The following is a 14135-nucleotide window of genomic DNA, read 5'->3' as shown; positions in this document are numbered from 1 at the left end:
ATCAACAACCATCTCACAGACGTATCATTATATACAACTACTTTAGACTCCTTCTCTCTGATTGATCTTTCTGAGTTCATTTCAGTAATTCCTTTCTCCAAACTATCAATGTGTCTTTTAGATCCCATTCCTAGAAGACTGCTCAAAAATGTACTACCATTAATTAAAGCTTCAATCTGAAATATGATCTATCTCTGTTAATGACCTATGTACATCAGTTGCAGTAATTAAACCTTTCATTTAAAAGCAGTTATTAAACCCAGCTATCTTAGCTAATTATAGACCAAGCCCCACCCTTCCTTTTATTTGAAAAGTTCTTGAAAGAGTATTTGTAAAAAAAAAGCTAACTGATCTTCTACAGAAGAATGCTTTGTTTGAAGAGACCATAGTGCAGTGTTTGAGACGATAATATTTTATTACAGCGATTAGAAAATGCCATAGGTACCAACGTTACTGCGCTGCAGTAGTTTCAGTCAAATCTATCTAATATCCTCTAAGTTAGTCATGTACATGGGAAGTCTTCTTTACACACAAAGGTTAATAATGGAGTTCCACAGGGTTCTGTGCTACGACCAATTCTGTTTACATTATACTTGCTTCCCTCAGGCAGTATCATTCAAATGCATAGCATACATTTTTATTGTTATGCAGATGATTCCCAACTTTATCTCTCCATGAAGCCAGATAACACACACCAATTACTTAAACTGCAGGAATGTCTTAACAACATAGAGGCCTAGATGATTTCTAATTTTCTGCTTCTAAGTTCATATAAAAATGAGGTTAATCTGGAATGTATTACCTTGGCCTCCAGCAACACTGTGAAGACTCCTTCAATGTGCAGATTAAACAAATATTTAGGATTGCTTTCTGGCACTTGCACAATATTTTTTTTTACATTTGTAGCATCCTGTCTCAGAGTGACACTGAAAAACTACTTCATGCATTTATTACTCATAAGATTGGCTATTGTAATTCAGTATTATCAGGCTGTCCTAAAACCTCCCTGAAAAGCCTTCAGTTGATCCAAAATGCTGCAGCAAGAATACAGGCAAGGGCTAGAAATAGAGAGCATATTTCTCCCATACTGGCTTCTCTTCATTGGCTCCCCGTTAAATCCAGAATCAAATTTAAAGATTTTCTCCTAACATACAATGTCTCCAATGGTCAGGCCACTCCTATTTTTTTTTTTTTTTAAAAAGTACATTGTACCATACCAACCCAATAGAAAACTTCACTCTCAGACTGCCGGCTTACTTGTGGTTCCTAGGGTTTTTAAAAGTAGAATGGAAGGCAGATCCCTCAGCGTTCAAGCCTCTTATATGTAGAACCAGCTCCCAGTTTGGGAGACAGACGCCCTCTCAGGGGTTAGGCTTAGACAGGTTAGGCTTAAATCTTTTCTTTTTGATAAAGCTTGCAGATAAGGCTGGATCAGGTGACCTTGAACCCTCCCATAGTTATGCTGCTATAACCGTAGACTGCTGGGGGCTTTCAATGATTCACAGTGTTTCTTCTTCACTCACCTCTTTTCAGTCTTTGTTTATACACCACTCTGCACTAAATTATTAGTTATTATTAATTCATGGCCCTCTTCCACAGTGTGTCTTTGCATTATTGTAGGCTCCTTACCCTATTATATAAAGTTCCTTCAGGTATATAAATAAACAATTAATAAATAAGATTTATAACATATTATAAACATTAAAAAATACAAATGAATTGACTTGAATAGAACAATAGGGCAATATCATAACTACTGATAAACAAAGAACCCTAGAAGCAGGGGCTTGACATTGGTTGCCATGCCGATTCATGTGGCCTGTGTCTTAGATCTTTTTAAAAAACTTTATCTTAATTTAGATTCTGGATGCATTGGTCTTGTAGGTTATCTTCACTTTTGGAGCTGAAGTTTTTTTTTTTTTTTGTCACAGCTGAATTAAAACACATTGAAGTCATTTTTCCTTCTTCAATTGATCGTAAATTAGATAGCTGTGAGCTGCATTAACCAAACAGGAAGCATGGCACAATGTGTATCAGACAACATGGTTGATTGCGGTAACCTCACAGTTATCACATCATCTAAGGGTAAGCCCCTCCTTTTCTTGTTTGTTTCTTCTTTATGGGTTTAATGTTACCAAATACACTGTTATAGTAAAACTCTAAATGTGGTCTCAAGTTTTGTTTTAATTTATGTGTCGAAAATATTGGTTTATTCCTACATACATTTTTAATCTCCAAAAAGCAGTTTTCACCAGACTGGAGGTTGAGGTGACCACTCAGATCTGACTGAAGCAGATATTAAGAATATTGTGTCGGTCCTGCTTTTGCTACCAAAACAGCTGTGACACATCAAGGCATGAACTCCACTAAAAACCTGAAGGTGTGCTGTGGTATCTGTCACCAAGATGTTAGCAACAGCTTGTAAATTGGGAGGAAGAGCCTCCATGAATTGGAATTAATGGTCCAGCACATTCCACAAATGCTCGATTGGATTGAGATTTGGAGAATTTGGAGGGCAAGTCCACCTCAAACCCATTTTTGTTCTTTTAAAACCATTGCTGAACTATTTTTGCTTTGTATCAGGGAGCATTATCCTGTGGAAAGAAGTCACAGCCATCAGGGAATACAGCTTTCATTAAAGGGTGTACATGATCTGCAGCAGTGCTTCGGTAGGTGGTTTGTGTCACAGTAACATCCACATGGATGGCGGGAGCCACGGTGTCCCAGTAGAACATTGCCCAAAGCATCATTGTGCCTGTGCTGGCTTGCATGCTCCCCATTGTGAATCCTGGTGTCAGGTGTTCCCCTAGGTAAGAGATGCACATGGACCTGGTCATCCACTTGATGTTTCCCAGTGCTCTGTGGTCCAGTTTTGATGCTCACTGTCATGGTCCGGGTGAGTGACTGTGTTTTTCCACAGAGCATGTTTCAAGCTCTCTTTGTGATTTACCCTGCTAAACTTGTTTTCTTTTGCCACAGTTCCTGGACTCACTTTGACTTAAGCTTGAAGCTTAAGCTTCTCTCTTGGACTCAGGATACCTTACCCCCATCTTGGATATCACTCTGTGCCCTCCTCCCACCTCACACCATCAGGAACCTCCAGATCTCAGGTTAGCCATTCCACACCGTTCAGCTCACTCTGGATTCACGTCAACCATCCCTCATCGCTTACTGCATCCACATGCAAGTAAGAAAAGTTATACAATATACTCACCATCTACAGAGCTCCTCTCCACTACCTCCCTAACTCAGATGCCCTCTCTCCTCAATGTGACTGCTTAACTGCCACGTTCCAGTCTGCATCTCTGGGCCAATTCCCCCCCTCAATCCACATCCACCAAGCCACGTTAACTAGGCCTCACCAGGTCAAGTTTGTTGCCTGTGTTTTGTTGCCTTTGTCCTTATCACACTTTGAAATTTTGAGTTTCACAAGTAAATATTGTAAAATGTTCCACTGTCTCTGCTCTGGGTTCCTGCACTTGAGTGCAGTTTTTGTACCGATCTTTCGCTTCTGTAAAACACAGAAGTTAACAGAACTCACTTACGTGACAAACCACCAACACGTCCCTGACATCTCTCTCCCTCTCTTTTGCAGTGACTTTGAGCACCACCCGAACCACAATCTGCACCCCAGATTCCCCTTTAGCTCCCGGTTCATGTCCACCACTCCTAGAGTCTGATATCCACCCAAGCTCACAGCTCATGTTTGGTATTCTAAGCATTAAATCATTGTATGTAAATAAAGCATTGTTGTCATATTTAAATCAGTGACTCCAACTGTATCTGCGTTTGGGTTCACTCTCTCGGCCTGGCCACCCCGCTGTACCATTCACATGCCCATTGGTGGCGCTTTAAGCAGTGGATAGGGATTAACACGGGTACCCTGACTGGTCTGCAGCTATGCAGACCCATATACAAGAAACCTTGCAATCAGAACCAGCATGCATTTTTTGGCAGCTTGTTTATTGGATCATCCACATGGGCCAGCTTTCCCTCCCCATGTACATTGGTGAACCCATTGGTGAATATTGGCTACCCATGACACAGTTCCTGGTTCACCTTGGACCACTTATTATAAATAATAACTACTACAGACTGGTAACACCCCTCAAGAGGTGGAGATGGTCTGACCCAGTTGTCTAGCCAAAACTTAGAACTTGTCAAACTTACTCAAATGCTTATGGTTGCCTATTTGTCTTGCTTCCTGCTTCTGTTGTTCAATTTCTGTCTAGTATATCACACCTTCGGTGCTCCAGGCAAGAGGTGATTTTCGCAATCATAAGGATGATGCTATAGGCCACGGCACTCCTTAGGAATGAGAGAAAGATTAGGTGAGCAACATTCAGCAGATTTAGAGACTGAGTTGGCAGGGAAGATTGTAAACAGTTTGACAGGCAAAACAAACTTATACTTTTAGTTCTTTCTTCCGACCAGCTTATATGTGGTTTGTCTTTCTAGCAAGGGATATGCTAAGATGAGTGGTTAATGGTTTGGTGGAGAGTCACAGTTGCTGATCCAGCTTTGTACTACACCAGAGTCAACAAGGAGCTCTTTTTGAAGGAGATAGTTGTAGGCAACGATAAGCAGGGCTTGACACTAATTGACATTATTAGTTATATTTGTCTTGTAGGCTGTCTTAACCTTTTGAGTTAAAGTTTTGCATTTGTCACAGTTATGAGCCATAAATTTGGGTACACAATAATTTTACAGCCTTACTGTAAACATTCTCCTCCTCCTTTAATTTATGGTAAATTAGATAGCTGTGGGAACCGTAGCTACATCAACCAAACAGGAAACGCAGCACTCTGTGTATCAGACAACAACATGGTTGAAGAAACCACACGTTAAATTATCGCATAGTCTAAGAGTTAACGCCTCCTTTTCTTGTTTGTTTCTTCTTTGTTGTACTAAATATTACCAAATACACTAAAAGGTTAAAAGATTCAGTCTGGTCTAAGTTTTGTTTTAACTTGGCTGCAGATAATATTGTTTCTGCAAAAACTTTTGTTATTCAGATTTGACAGCATCTCCCTTTTTTCACCACACAAATGTTTGTAATGTCTGTGTAGCTCTGTGAACCGCTCATCATGCAGAGGCTTCAACATCCTGACCTCAGTTAATCCCGCTGTTGCTGCATCACAAAAACACTTTCTTCAAAGATTCTTTATTATTTATTAACATCTAATGCTTTGACAATCAGCAGAAATATCTATCTATCTCTCTCTATATATATATATATGTATATATATATATATATATATATATATATATATATATATACATATATTCACAAAAAAATCATCTGTCAGTCCATATGTTTTTGTAATTATCACAGGATATAAACATTTTAAGTGAAACTGGAACTAAGAACTAAAGTCTGAAAATACTAAAGAAACACTTGAATATAAATTGAACTAATAGGTTCACTCTCTGTTCAAATAAAGGATAAACAAAATATATGTATACAGTCTTTCAGTAAGATGAATTCAGAACTTGGAAATGTGACGCACAAAACAGAATAAGCAAGTCCGAATAATAATAATTGTTGTGTGTCACCAGGTTCAATTACACCGATGGTCCAAGTTTAATCCAATTGTGCAACATAAGAGTTTCCCAGTCTTACTGGTGAGAATGCTATTTACAATTTTGCACCTCACTTCAATCTTTTTATCTGTTTCTGTGATTTTCATAAGATCAACCATGTGAAATTGAAATCCAGACAAATTAGTAACTTTTAGTAACTGTTTATAAATTTGGAGTTTACCCAGGGACAACTTTTTTTATACTTTTTTAGTTTCTATTTTCATTCTGCCTGTAGTGCTAATTTTATTCACCAATAACATTTGCGCAGGTTGTGTTTGCATTCAGGAAAATGGTACAAAGTATAATATTTGAAAAAACGGCATCTTAAAACCAGCCGCTATCCTCTGACATTTTGTGAATTCAGTCAGTTTTGATTGAATTCACTATATCCAACAAACGATTTGCTTTATAAAAAAAGTAAATAATTTTACCTTCAACATTTTCAGACATGTGTACCATCAACTCCAGTAAATTGAAAGTATAAAACTATAATAATAACAACAGGGCAAACCTTTAATTATAAATTAGGTCTTAACTAATGAGACTAACAACACTACAAGGAGGGGCTTGGCAAATATTGCCATGTACAGTGGCGGTCCTGGCCTGTTTGGCGCCCTGGGCGAAGACCCCCCCCCCCAACACACACAACACACACAGGATTGCACATTAACATAGAACTTTTGTCGGAACCATACTGAATTTCACAAGAGAAACATACACACATACAGATATGAAGAGAGAGAGAGTAAACGGTTACCAAACAGCCATCATAATTCGTCATACAATGAGAACAGGACAAATCAACAATTGACACTGACTAATTAATATTAAAATCTGTAACATAATGTATTGTTTGGAGTTTAGTCTGTTACTGTTACTATTTTTACCATTTCTTCTTGGAGCAACTGTAACCCACATAATTTCCTTAGGGATTAATAAAGTATTCTGATTCTGATTGTTTCAGGATGACCTGCCATTATCCAATGACACATCTGCTTACCTGCATCTTTTGCTCATTTCTCTTCCTCTTCTTTTCTCTTTTTTCTAAACTGAGGACCTGATGGCTTTGAACCCAGGATTCAAATCATGAATACATAATGGGCTTGTATTTACAACATTATGAATGAAATGTGCTCTATTTGGAAGCAGCAGGTCTCCCTCCCCTTTCCACGGGTTGTGTGTGAGACTTTAAATCATCAAAATATAAAATATAAATTTTAAATTGTTATTGATCCCTTTACCCCTAGTCCTAAAGTGTATATTTATTTTCTTACTCTTCTTATATTTATTGTTTGTTTACTTGCACTGCTGCAACTGGAGCCTCGTAGTCGCGTCTCTCTATATACTGGACTGTATGTAGCGGAGATGACAATAAAGTTAACTTTGACTTCAGCAGCGAGCAGGCGCACCGAGGAAAAACATCGGTGCAAATTATAAGTCTGTATCATAATGTCTGGTGTTTTCGTGTTTGTTGTTTTGTTTTATTTTGCGAGTTGGTTATTAGATGCTGCTCCAGCCAGCCAGAGAATCCCCCGCCGCCCCGCCCTCTCCTCCCTGTGCCGCAAGCAGCAGGCGCACCTCGCAAACGGAGGGCGCCCTTACTCCCAGCAAATGGGCGATAGAAAACCGATCGGTGCCTACGCCATCCCCAGTATGAGCTGGCATGACGTCGCGCAGCATGAGTACGAGCAATTTTTTTTTTTTTTTTTTTTTTTTGCCGATGCCCGTGATGCCGCCCCCCACCACGATGCCGCCCCGGGCAACCGCCCGTGTCGCCCGTATCTAAAACCGCTACTGGCCATGTAAACTCAGATAATAGTAGATATATATTTTTATCTTAATTTAGATGCTGGATTCATCTGTCTTGGAGCTTGTTTTTTTCTTCCTTTGGAATTAAAGTTGTGCCAACTGAATTAAAACAACGAAGTCATAAGCTGGCCATGATGTTTGTGCACACAGTATTTCACAACTTTTCCGTGAACATTCACTTCCTCTTATTTATGGTAAATCAGATAGCTGTGACAAACACAGCTGCATGAACCAAACAGGAAACAGAGCACACTGTGTACCAGACAACAACATGGGTGACTGAGGAAACCACAAGTTAAATTATCACATAATCTAAGAATTAGCCCCTCCTTTCCTTGTTTGTTTTTTCTTTGCTGTACTAAATGTTCAGATACACTGAACGCGATCTCAAGTTTTGCTTTAATTTTTGTGCAGATAATATTTTATCCCTGCATACCAGCAAAAAGCAATACCCTGCAGCATTGTCCAGATTAGTGGTTGTTTGATGATCAGTCCATTTTGACTAAAGTGCCGTCTTCTTCAGCTGTCAGTTGATTTTCACCACATGAATTTTATTACCTCCTGTGTAGCTCATCTTGGATGGCTCATCATGCCAGGCTTTGACATCCTGATATCAGAACTGGACAAAAACCTTTATTCTGTAGAATTCATGTTTTACTCAAGCTTTGACAAACCATAGAAAAAAAATCACTTTGTATTATTGCAGATAATTCTTTGGTAGACAGATGAGCCTTAAGACTGACTTTAAATATATGTTAGTTTTAATATAAGGTTCTTTATGTAAAATAGCTTTCTAATAAATGTTAAACATGAAGATTTGACTTGAAGAACACTTTTAGTTTCCTTTCATTTGAAACTATGAAACTATAACTATAAGATCATCAAGGTCACTGAAGATATGCTGGTCGACTTTTAGTCCAGAGCCAAATTTGGAAAAATCAACTTTCTGCACCTCTCTGTTCCATTTCTGTGTTTTTTGTCATTTTGAAATGTTAAGTGAACACTTGCTCCTTAAAACACATATTTTATAGATGTATTTTCCATGGATTGTGCAGTAGGAAAAAAAGTATAAGTTTCAAGATCCTTTATTTGTCACATGCATAGTTATACAAGTACAACATGCAGTGATATGTGTCCAATAAAAGGCCGCGGGTCGGACTCGAACCAGCGGCTCTCAGCTATGTGCCATACGATTGCATGCTCATCCATCTGAGCAAAACTTGGACTCAGTTTGAGAAATAAACAATTTATCAAACTATATAATGACATATTTGAACTGCCAACTGTGGTAGAATCAAATATAAATAGTAGACAGCAGAAATAAATAGCAATAATAAGAGACACACACATTAGAGAATGAGTTGCAAAGGGCTCATGAGTAAAGACTTAGTCTGAATAGAGTCCGTGTGTGAGTGGTCTGGGTTATGAGGGTCACAGACTTGCTCCTGTAACCCTTATCTCATCCTTTACTCAAACCATGGCTCAGATTAATGAGGGTGGTGGGCAGGGTGGTGTATGGGAAAATAGTGTTTGTTGACAGTCTGAATGGCACAGGGAAAGAAGCTGTTTGTGAGTCTGGAGGTGTAGGACCTGATTTACCTGAGGCACCGACCACAGGCCAGCAGGTCAAACAGGTGGTGGCAGATTGCAAGGAGTCACCTGTGATGGCTCTGGTTTCCTGTGACAGAAGGATCTGGTGATGGCGGTGCTAATTACCCTCAGCGCAGCCTTCCTGTTCTCAGTAGTGGCCCTGAGTACCAAACACCCAGGGAGTAGGAGAGCATGCGCTCCACTGAGGAGCAGTTGAAGGCCAGCAGTTTCTGGTCCAGGTTATTCTTCCTCAGGACATGGAGGAATCCAGCCGCTGCTGAGCCTTCTTTAAGCAACTGGCTATATGGCCTATAACAAGAGCGAAATTGCTGAATTTTGAATGGAATTTTTCAAATAAACCATTGATCTAGATCTAGTTACCCGTTTTTACGTTTTTACAACTTCTCCATCCACCCATCCGTCTGTTCGTCCATCTGTCCGTCCGTCTGTGTGTCCGTAGGTCCGCCCACCCGCTTGCCTGCTTATTTGAGGCCAGGTCGCAGGGGCAGCAACCAATGCAGAGAAACCCACATCTCCCTCTCCACAGCCACCACTTCCAGGTTATCCAGGGGAACACAGAAGCTTTCTCAGGCTAGCCAACAGATATAATCTCCCCAGTGTGTCCTGGGTCTAACCACTGGCCTCCTCCAGGTAGGACATGCCCAGAATACCTCACCCAAGGGGTGTCCTGATCAGATGCCTGAAACACCTCAACTGTCTCCTTTTAACGAGAAGGAGTAGCGGCTCTACTCTGAGCCCGTCTCAAATGGCTGATCTCCTCACCCTGTCTGTGAGGAGAGGCCAGCCACCCTTCAGAGAAAGCTGATTTCTGCTGCTTATATCCACAATCTCATTCTTTCAGTCACTATCCAGAACTCGTGACTGTAGGACAGCAGTGTCAGTGTCAGCATCACAGCAGCTGTATATGTAGTTTAAGTTTCTTACAGGCAAAAGTTTCAGATGTCGACATGCAGCACATAATATTTATTCACATTTATTTTATTATACACAATACAGAATTTTTTTTTTCATTGAGCATTTCTGAAAGGCAGCTTTAAATGTTTGTGGTATTAGCTTTACATACTCTACTCAAGTTGTTTACAGTTTTTTCTGAATGCTTAAACCCTAACTGTGATTCTTATAGCACAATTTCTAAAACTATTAATACTTATAGCAAAACCACTCAGTGAGTTTGCAAACTAAAAGCACAAACACTGCTTTGCACTCAGTTTGCCATTTTGTAACACACACCTTGCAAAATTGTAGGTACAATCCACTGCACAGCACTCTTTGCAGAACTGTAAACACAACTCACTGCTTTACACTCAATTTCCAAATGATCAACACACTCCTAGCCAAACTATACACATTTATGGCTATTATTTACAGTATTTTGCCAACTGTCTGGCACACTGTCACATGTGAAAACTGTGTTAGATAATTAGTTCACTTTGCAATCAGCCTAAGCACTATAAATAAGCTACAGGTAAGCTGTCCGTGTGGAGTACAATGGAGGGAGCAGGAAGAGTGAGAAGAGTGAGAATTAGAGGAGCCCGAGGAAGAGGACGTGGAGGTGAAGAAGTAGGATGAAGAGGACGACAAGGACAAGGAGGTGAAGTTAGAGGAAGAGGACAAAGAGGAGCAAGAGGAGGACGAGGAGGGAGAAGAGGAAGGGTAAGAAGAGTAAGAAATAGAATTACTGATGACATCAGAGCTACAATAGTGGACCATGTAATCAACCATGGAATGACCCTGAGGGAAGCTGGCCAACGGGTTCAGCCTAACTTGAGCCGCTACACTGTAGCAAGCATCATAAAGATATTCCAAAATGAGAATCGGTTAGTACAGTCACTTTGCACTAACATTTGTAGCACTGCCATATGCTAATGAGAAACACAACAATACCATAGATGTAAAAATACTGAAATTGTTACTTTACAGAATTGCTAGACGACCAGATGCTGGGGGCAGAGGAAGAATGTTCACTGCAGACCAAGAAACCCATATAGTCAACATGGTGATTGCAAATAATTCCATAAGGCTATGCGAAATTCAGCAGCGCATAATTGAGGATGACACCACCTTCCAAAACATACAAAATGTGAACATTTCTGTATTTGGTCGTGTACTTGCCCGCAACAGAATCCGAATGAAACAAATCTACAGAGTACCTTTTGAAAGAAACAGTGAACGTGTAAAACAGCTGTGATATGACTATGTGCAGGTAAGCTATAGTATCATTGGTACTGAATCTGGAAGTGCATACTGTAGTGCTGTGCATGTGCCTGCTGTGCTGAATTTGTTTTGCCTTGTCTAGAGAGTGATGGAGCTAGAGGCAGATGCCATGGGTCATGAGCAGTTTTTTGTGGATGAGGCTGGTTTTCACCTCACTAAGACAAGGAGACGTGGCAGGAACATTATTGGACACCGTGCCATAATCAATGTCCCAGGACAACGTGGTGGTAACATAACTATGTGTGCAGCTATAAGTCAAAATGGTGTTGTTCCCCATCATGCAACCCTGGGCCCATATAACACTGCACACATTATTACATTCCTGGACATCTTACATGACATGCTCACTAATGTTCAGAGACCAGAGCAGACCAGATACGTCATCATATGGGACAATGTTAGTTTCCATAAGGTTGCTTTGGTCCGCAACTGGTTTACAGATCACCCACTCTTCACTGTACTCAACCTCCCCCCATGCTCTTCATTCTTGAGTCCAACTGAAGAGTTCTTCTCTGCCTGGCGCTGGAAGGTCTAAGACCATCATCCCCATCAACGCATAGCCCTTTTACAGGCAATGGAGGAGGCATGTGGGGATATTGACCAGGCATCATGTCAGGCCTGGATACGCCATTCCAGAAGATATTTTCCCCGGTGCCTTGGACTAGAGGACATTGCATGTGATGTAGACGAAATTTTGTGGCCGGACCCAGAGAGACGACACGATGTAGACTGATTTCTTTTTTTTTTTCCTCAGTGAAATTAATATTTTGTTTTGACTTGGAAATAAACACTTGTGTTTGTTTTGATGTTTGTGAATAAACACCAGTACTTGAAGTTTGGATTCTTCTATGTTTACGGACCTATGACAAAAGTATGACCTCAAACTGACATAGCCTACCTTGTGCACAGAGAAAGCAAAAGCCAGATGTGTTTTTTATTCATACCATCAGTGTGTAGTTGCTGCATTGTGTGCTTATTAATGTGATGGCTTGTGTTAACTGTTTATACAAAAATACCATTTTTACGAAGGTTTGGAGAGTTAAGCAGGTTTATTAGCTTTTGCAAAAAACTACAATGTTTTGCTGATTTGGTGAAGGTTTTCTTATTTGTGTGTAGAGCTTTGCGAAAATAGCCAGTAGTTACAAAAAATGTGCTTAAGCCATCAGAAAAACTGTAACATGTAAATTACAATAAAAATAAAAGTTAAATATATGAACATAAATTACTATAAAAACAATTTAATGTAAAGTAAAATGTTTTGCATTTATGACAGGTTTTATTAACCTTAATAAATACAAATTTGACTGTATATGTTGTTTAAGACAGAGCGCTAGAAGCAAGGACTTGATACTTATTGTCACAGGAAATTAGGTGATAGTATAGCTCACTGGACATTATTAACAGCTAAATTACTGTTAAAAATGTTTTTATTTTAATTAAAATACAGGACAAATTTGTCCTGAAGCCTTTTAGAATTTTAAAATAAAAGTATGATATAGATTAATTAACTTTTTTTTTAATTAAAAAAAAAAGAATCTGATTCTCATTTAAATTTATGATAACCAGACACATGAAAAGTTACATAATGCTACATGAATAGAACTACAAACTACATGATAAGTTACCAGAGAGCCGCAACCAGCAGAACACAGACAACCAGCACGGCCACTCTGAGGTTTTGCATGTTGAGAGTCAAGAGCTTCACCTGATTTAGAGGAGACAGAAAGTGAACACACAAGTACTTAAACATTTAAAACACAGTTCACAGGACTGATGTAAAGATATTTCGGTCCTTAATAGCATCCCAGTCTTTGTCTGGTATAAAACTTAAAAAGAGGTGAGAATCACAGCTGGATCAGTGCAACGGGAACCTTGATATAGTGGAGATATCATCTGAATTTCAGGAGCGGGACCACTCCTCCTTCACGCCCCTTCCGACCTCAGACTATAAATGCCCCCTTCTCCAATACCCGTTGTTCTCATTTCCATGCCCCACCCTTCCCCCCTTTCTTTCCCTCTCTTCTCCTCTTCTCTCCTCCTCCCTGCCTTCATTCACCTCTCATTAGCCATGGGGTTCCTCCCGGCCCGCGAGCCGTCGCCAGTCCCCTTCGAGGCCTTCCCCAAACCGCAGCACCAGTTCATACTCCCTCATCCCTCTCCGCTCATCGTCCAGAGGATGTGGTCCCAGCTAGTGAAATGTATATTAGACATCAACACAGCTGACTTTATTTTTTTCATAAATTGATAAAACCCTGAATACAGGCTTAAGATATTTTAGCTACATAGGGATCATTTTCCACTACATATTACGTTGTATGAAAACAGCATTGTTCATAAAAAGTGTATTTTTCTCCTCCCTGTTGATTTACCACCACATTAATGTTCTTACCTTCTATGTATTTCTGTGGACGGCTCATCATGCTGAGGCTTCAAGCTCCTGACTTCAGAGTTAGTCCAACTATGTCTGAATCACAAAAAACAAATTTTAAAAGAAAGATTAGCATCAAGATTCACCTCTGCGACCCTCACCTCAGGCTTTTCAAAGAGAAGTGAAGCACAACACCTTTCACAGCTCTCTGTTAAAAAAGCAACTTCCTGATGACTTTAAAGGTCAGGGAGGAGGGTCTATCTACTGCTTAGTTCAACTATTTTGAAACAAATAAATAATAAGTTTTTGTACATTTATTAATACAGTAAGTTTGATAATACAGACCCCCCCCAAACAACCAAAACAACACATTTTCAACACTTGTTTAGGTACAAATATGAAAAAATTTCGTTATCTGTGATCCTATTATTATTATTTTTTTTGTAGTCATTTTTAGTTTCTATGCCTGATGTTACATTAGTGTATTATGTATGTATGGGGTTCCGGGTCGCTGCTCGTGCAGTCGACCGGCCAGTCAGCTGAGCAGTTT

General features: G+C 39.7%; 2 long non-coding RNA genes across 2 annotated transcripts; one reads left to right on the top strand and one right to left on the bottom strand.

The window, feature by feature from the left end:
- The first annotated feature begins 1729 nt into the window (after positions 1-1729).
- On the top strand, positions 1730-3229 carry LOC109196506 (uncharacterized). The gene is made up of 4 exons (XR_002057951.2): positions 1730-2085; positions 2584-2669; positions 2799-2896; positions 2980-3229. It is a non-coding gene; the product is annotated as an uncharacterized LOC109196506 (long non-coding RNA).
- Positions 3230-12879: 9650 nt separating this feature from the next.
- On the bottom strand, positions 12880-13924 carry LOC112843497 (uncharacterized). The gene is made up of 4 exons (XR_003215872.1): positions 13747-13924; positions 13607-13681; positions 13274-13405; positions 12880-12922 (listed from the first exon to the last, which is right to left on the bottom strand). It is a non-coding gene; the product is annotated as an uncharacterized LOC112843497 (long non-coding RNA).
- Between the last annotated feature and the right edge of the window lie 211 nt (positions 13925-14135).

The sequence above is a fragment of the Oreochromis niloticus genome, linkage group LG22, assembly GCF_001858045.2.
Source record: "Oreochromis niloticus isolate F11D_XX linkage group LG22, O_niloticus_UMD_NMBU, whole genome shotgun sequence".
NCBI lineage: Eukaryota > Metazoa > Chordata > Actinopteri > Cichliformes > Cichlidae > Oreochromis > Oreochromis niloticus.
The sequence above is the reverse complement of the archived record's forward strand: the minus strand, read 5'-3'. Positions and strand labels throughout refer to the sequence as shown.